The sequence below is a fragment of the Monodon monoceros genome, unplaced genomic scaffold, assembly GCF_005190385.1.
Source record: "Monodon monoceros isolate NGI ecotype Baffin Bay Population unplaced genomic scaffold, NGI_Narwhal_1 Super_Scaffold_1, whole genome shotgun sequence".
NCBI lineage: Eukaryota > Metazoa > Chordata > Mammalia > Artiodactyla > Monodontidae > Monodon > Monodon monoceros.
In genome coordinates, this window is record NW_021703765.1 from 25,672,175 (window position 1) to 25,677,971 (window position 5,797).

Sequence of the window (5,797 nt, forward strand, 5' to 3'; positions counted from 1 at the left end):
TTTCACTCAGTTTTGGTATATTTTCTAATTGGATGTATTTTGCATATAATAAGGTTATTACACTTTTCTTACTTTGTAGCTAGTGCCAAGCTTACATTTTATTGGTCTTACTGATTTGGCAATCCACCCCCTGCCCCCAGTTTGAGGTTCTCTGTTAGGCTTAGAGATAAAATTGCTGTGAGCTCTGTAGAGAGGTAAAGGTATTAAAACACAGTGCCTGTACTGACATGCTGACTTTATTAGGGATATTTAAAAATAGCCTTTTATGTAACTTTTTTCCCCAAAGAGCTATATCCCATAATCCAATGAGGAATATACAGCAGAAATCTCTCTCTCTCTCTCTCTCTCTCTCTCATTTCCCCAAAGGAAACCAAGCTACAGACTGTTCATCAAAGGTCAAACAGGACTCCAAATTGATTTCCAACCCAAGACATTTCCCATCAGGCGTGCTGTCTCTGGAAGGAGCAGTAGCCATCTTACATGAGGCTTGGGAGGTAGTGGCAGGTAGTCATCAAAGGACACTGTAAATTCACTCATTTCATCCAAATCCACAAGCTCTTACCCCAGTGGTTCCCAGCGCTGCCTGCATGTCCGAGTCACCTGGGGAGCTTTCACAAAGTAACCTGTGACTGGGCCCCACCACAGACCAGTTAAGTCAATTTCTGGAGAATGGGGGTCCAGCATGGACATTTTTTAAAAGCCTGGGGCAGGGGAGTGGGATGGGGAGATTCTAAGGTGCAGAACCATAGTGCCTGGAAGTAGGATAAATATCTGGAATGAATGAGTATGAGAATGACCCCACAGGACTGTAGGAAGTTGCAGTGCACTGAGGCTCAGTCACCTGCCCGTGGAGAGGGTTCATTGTTCCAGAGGCTCCTGTCTACAGGAGAGAATTCTAGCCCTGACGTTGTCAAATATAGGGGTAGAAGGAGAAATAAATATTGAAACTCTGGTTCCTTTTCCTTCTCCCCCTACACCCCGACTCCCTCTTCCCCTTACACCTAGACTAGATGTTCATCCCAGTTGGGTTCCAGCCCCCAGGCCTTTGTGCTAAGTTAGAAAGTCGCCTGGTCTTGCTGGCTGCCCCACACCCGCCCTTCAGCCCTTTGTCGGAGTATTGCTGCAGGTTCTGCATGGTTTGGGAAGGTCTGGTTCTCCCCACCCAGACTAAGACAGTCTTCCAAGCCTGGGAGGGAGACGGTGGATTTCTAATGGTGACGCAGTACCCCTCAAGGCTGCTGCTACCCAAGGGGTTGAGTGGGACTGCCAGGGTCAGCCAGCGGTGTGCCAGGAACTCTGTTCCCACTCAAGTCAAAGAAACCTACAATCCAGGAACCAATGATCTGTACCTGGGACCTCTCAGACCTCAGCGCCTCTTCAGTATGCGAGTGGGGGAAGCTCTCCATGTACTTGAGGCTGAATTTCCTGCCTCCTCCGAGGGTGGGGGTAATGTGGAGGTGCAAGCAGGATTATATTTATTTAAAGGAAATAAACACAAATGCCGGAGTTTATGAACAGATCCACTCCTGCTATGCATGCCAGAAAACAGAAAGGAATTAGCCTTCACTGAGTGTCTAATAAGAGCTAACAGTTATTGACCCCTTACTCCGTGCAAGGCACTGGTTAGCTCATGTAGTCAGCCCAGTGACCCTGTGAGGGTGGAGATGTTGAGGAAGTGAGTGGGAATTACTCGTCCAGATTCACACAACTGCTAGGTGAGGAAAATGAGATTAGAATTCAGGCTGCCGCATTCCAGCCTCTTACTCAAATTGCTGCCTATGTCTCTTCACCTACATCTTCTCACTCAGTCCTCAAAACAAACCTTAAGGCCAGTGATGTTTCACCCACTTTACGTCAAGGAGACTGAAGCACTAGGAGCTACACTTGCCCAACATCTCACAGCTAGTAAATGGTGGACCCAGGGTCTGTCAGGTGATAAATACAAATTCTTTCTAATTCTGCATGTTGCCTCTGCCAGATGCCTCACCTCATTCTGTCTCCCCTCCCTCCCTGAGGGAACAGTTGATGACAGAGCCAGTCCTTGCCTGGTTCAAGTAAGGCAGACACATAACCATCTGTAATGTAAGTAATTATACTATAATGTGATAGGTGGTAAAACAGAATTCCATGTAAAGTGTTATGGGCAGTGGGGATGGAGTAACTGCTCTGTCTTAGAGGAGGGAGGGCAAAGTTCTGGCAGACAACCGAAGGAAGAAGGATATTTTCAGGTGGATCCATTCATCCAAGTGAAGATGTCACCATGGGAAAAGGCCCAAGAAGTGAGAGGACTTGTATTTAAGCAAAGGTTGATCCAGGTTTTGTAGAATTTGGAAATTATACGATTTTGGGGTCCCTCTTTAGGAAAATACAATATTAGGAATACAAGGTTAGGTATGAAAGTAAATATTCACTGAGAAAGAAACAGATCACACAGTTCAAAATTTTAAAAGCTAATGTGTTGAAAGTCCCCAAGACCACCCTCAGGCTCAGTGATAAACTAGAAGGCTTCAGAAAAGCTGTTATGCTCATGGTTATGGCTTATTACAATGAAAATGTACAGATTAAAATCAACAAAGGGGAAGTGCATAGAGGGTGCTTGTGTTCAAATAACCCATATTTTACTTAGTAATGGCCCCCAAATGCAAGAGTCATGATGCTGGCAATTTGGATATGCCAAAGAGAAGCTGTAAAGTGCTTCTTTTAAGTGAAAAGGTAAAAGTTCTTGAAATAATAAGGAAAGAAAAAAAATCATATACTGAGGTCGCTAAAATTTACTGTAAAAACGAATCTTCTACCTGTGAAATTGTGAGGAAAGGAAACGAAATTTGTGCTAGTTTTTCTGTTGTACCCCAAACTGCACAAGTTGCAGCCACAGTGCATGGTAAGTGTTCAGTTAAGATGGAAAAGGCATTAAGTTTGTATAATGTATTTTGAGAGAGAGACCGCATTCACATAACTATTATTACAATGTGTTATAATTGTTCTATATTGTGATGTTATTGTTGTCAGTCTCTTACTGTGCCTAATTCATAAATTAAAATTTACATAGTTATGTAGGTATAGGAGAAATCATGGTATATATAAGGTTCTGTACTGTCTGCAGTGTCAGGCATCCACAGGGGATCTTGGAACATATCCCCCAACGATAAGGGGGGGACTACTGTACCCTCCCTTAGGATACCCCCTCAGAAGGGGGGACTTCTGATAAACAACAGAAATTTATTTCTCATAGTTTTGGAGGCTGGAAGTCTGAGATCAGGGTGCCAACATGGTCAGGTTCTTCTGAGGACCCGCTTCCAGGTTGCAGACTGCCGACTTCTTGTTGTGTTCTTAAGTGGTGAAAAGAGAAAGCTCTGGTCTCTTCATCCCCTTATAAGGGCCCTAATCCCATCCATGAGGGCTCCACCCTCATGACCTTATCACCTCCCAGTACCATCACACTGGGGATTTAGGTTTCAACATATTAATTTTGGGGAGGGGAAAACACAGAAGGAGGTCTGCAAAGCTTTCTCCTTGAGGCCCCTTGTCCTGGAGTCCAAATCTTGAGATTTAGCTATGACCCAGGCTCGCTTAGGATTGGAGGGCAAATTGGGGGATAACTGATAAAGCAACAAATCAGGAAACTTCTTTATTACTAACAGAATGAATTTTGTAAAATATAAACCTAGATTTCTACTGCATTTAGCATATTGATAGCTTTTTACCAAACTTATTTAGTAAGCAAGATTGAAACTTAGTGTATAATTGAACACTGGTTTATTTGTATTTAATGGGTAAATGAAACAAACTATGATTACTAAAGGCTACTGGTATGATAAAGCTAACTGAAAAAACACTGATATATGAACTAATGAATAAAAATAGATGTAAAGTGCTTTATTTTAAAATAAGCCATAAATACAAAGTTAAATAGAAAATGTACAAAATTACAACATTTAACAAAGTGGGCTACAAAGGAAGTATTTTAAAAAGATGACTCACAAGACAATATAAACAGCTAAGCAGTGTTTTTAACATTAAGACACAGAAATGGAATGGATGGCCATTCACAGATTATCCCCCTGTGCTTTCAATGGGGAGAGGGCTGTGAAGAGGGGACCAGAGGCAGTTACGACCCTCAGACTCAGGCTGGGCAGCAGAGCTGCTGCTCTGCTCATGAACCTGCTCAGCTAAGAATACCGTGAGAGATGAGTGACAGCTTCTGTAATCTGCAGCGGTAGAGCTATTAGAAAAAACCTGGAGGAGGTGGATCAATCTAAAATCAACGTCTGTAACAAAAGGCTTCACCCTGCTCCCCAGCACAAACATGCCACTGAACAGCAGCTAAAACGTGAGCATCCCGAGACTTTGAGAGCCTCATCAAATTCACCCTGTTGTCCCCACCCTGAGCTTCTGATGGTACTAACGGATAACATTTAGGTAGCACTGTAGTTTAAAAGCACTTTTACTTATATTCTCTTATTTAATCAAGCATCATCAGAGAATGATTTACCAAAACTGATGGAAAGAAAGATACTCTAAAATTTAAAGAGGTCATTCTCAACCATAGCTAAACATTCAAAACACCTGGGGAGTGAAAAAAAATCTGTGATGCCCAAGCTCCACGCCAGGCCAATCAGACTTCAGGGGCTAAGGAGCCAGGTGGGAGCAGTAGTCATGTGTAGAGCTGTACTTTCTGCTTTAATGTGCATCTGGGCCTTGGCCTGGGTGAGGGTTGGGAAGGGCCTCTGGCCTTTGAATATGCTCTGCATCATTGCCCAAGAACAGCGGGCCCTGCAGTGGGAGGGACGTGGACCCTGAGGCGGGAGGGCCAGAGTAGGGGCTTTGAAGAACTTTCTTGGTGAACAGAGGCTTAATGAAGCGAGAACCCAGTCTGCTGCCAGCTGCCCCAAATTAATCTGAATTTAGAAAGGAACACACAATTACAGCAAGTGCTGTATCTTCTTTTAGCCCAGGCGAACCCAAAACCATGGGTAGAAGAGAAAAAATAAAAACCCCATTCAGAACCTACCTCCTCCAAGAATTTGGGAGATTTTTCATCTGTCTCCCTATGAAGGATCATTTCATAATTCAGAGCAGCTGTTTTTCTTTTATCTTTTTTTGTTGTTGTTGTTCATTCGGCTTTAATGATAGAATTTCAACATCTCGAGGTGATGGGGAGGGAAGAGTATTCCAAGCAGAAAGAGACACGAGCCTCTACAGAAAGGTAATGGCTAGTTCGCCCATGAGGCACTTCACATGGTCTGGTTTGTTATGGGCAAAAGGAGAATGAAAGAGGGACAGCAGAAAATAGAGTTTTGAATCCAAAGTGAATAAATTTGGCCTTTAATCTACAAGCAACAGGGAGCCAGTGAAGATTTTCTATCATCTTAAAGATGAGTAAACCTACAGCAGCGATGTGTAAGATGGGCAGGTAGGAGAGTGATGCTAGAGGAAGGGCATCAATGAGAAAGGTATCGCATTCCCACTGTCCAGGGGGTGATAATGACAACTTTGACTAGGTGGAGGCAGTGGGTATGGAGAGTGGATGGAGGCCAGAATTAATGTAGGGTAGAATCGACAGAACTTAGCAACTGACGGGAGCAAGGGAAAGAAAGAAATGGTGTCAAATGTAGACACTGATGTTTTCAAGCTGGAAACTCATGAGAGTATTAAAAAAAAAGGGGTACCCAGCCTGGAAAGCAATTTGGGAGGGAGGAGACCAAGATATATTAGGGAATATTCAGCATTTATAGCACCTACTGAACATCCCAGAAGAAAGGACCAAGACTCCTGGAGGTAGCTAGATACTGACCAC